The sequence below is a fragment of the Anneissia japonica genome, unplaced genomic scaffold, assembly GCF_011630105.1.
Source record: "Anneissia japonica isolate Jap-2015-1 unplaced genomic scaffold, ASM1163010v1 scaffold287610_len22150_cov150, whole genome shotgun sequence".
Classification (NCBI taxonomy): Eukaryota; Metazoa; Echinodermata; class Crinoidea; order Comatulida; family Comatulidae; genus Anneissia; species Anneissia japonica.
The window spans coordinates 12,981-13,663 of record NW_022719579.1 but is presented as its reverse complement, the minus strand read 5'-3'; positions in this window follow the sequence as shown (position 1 = coordinate 13,663).

Genomic DNA, 683 nt, shown 5'->3' with positions numbered 1-683 from the left:
GTAGAGGGTGCCCTGATAATACTTTCACTAGAGTTCCTAAATAGAGTTCTATATACGAACTCGAACTTTCACTACTATTACTGAGCATAGAACTAAACCATACTGTATATTTTGTCTGTCCCTTATATGATTTTAATAGCTAGAAGTAGTTAGATATTGAAATATGATTGTGAACTACAGCCATACATAATTTAGTATTAACTAATACATTTCAGTGGTATTTTAGAATTGGAAAAGTCTATTTGTAAAGATGACAACTTGTGTAAAATAAACATTTCAATTTAAGAAATCTCTGGTATGTGTCATTTATTTGCATTTACTGTGTTTTGTAATTTTAAATTGTGTGTATATCTACAGTACCTTGTTGATGGGGGAGCAACATTCAACATTTTGCCTCATCTAGAACAGTTGGAAGCAATAGACTGATAGAAGCTGAGGCATTGGTGTGATAGGTGCATGTATATATTTTGATCGCATGTGTTATGTATAGTAATAGTGTGTGTGTGTATTTGTACCATAATATATATTGTACCTGTGAAACTAAAAATCTTGAATAGTACAGTACAGTACAGTTTTGTTCCTCCCACTGATGCCAGTCACATCCAAGAGGCAGTCTTCTCAGCATCCAAATATATGCTGGGTCCGACTGTTGAAGGGTTTTCTTGACTGAGTTAGCTTCTTAG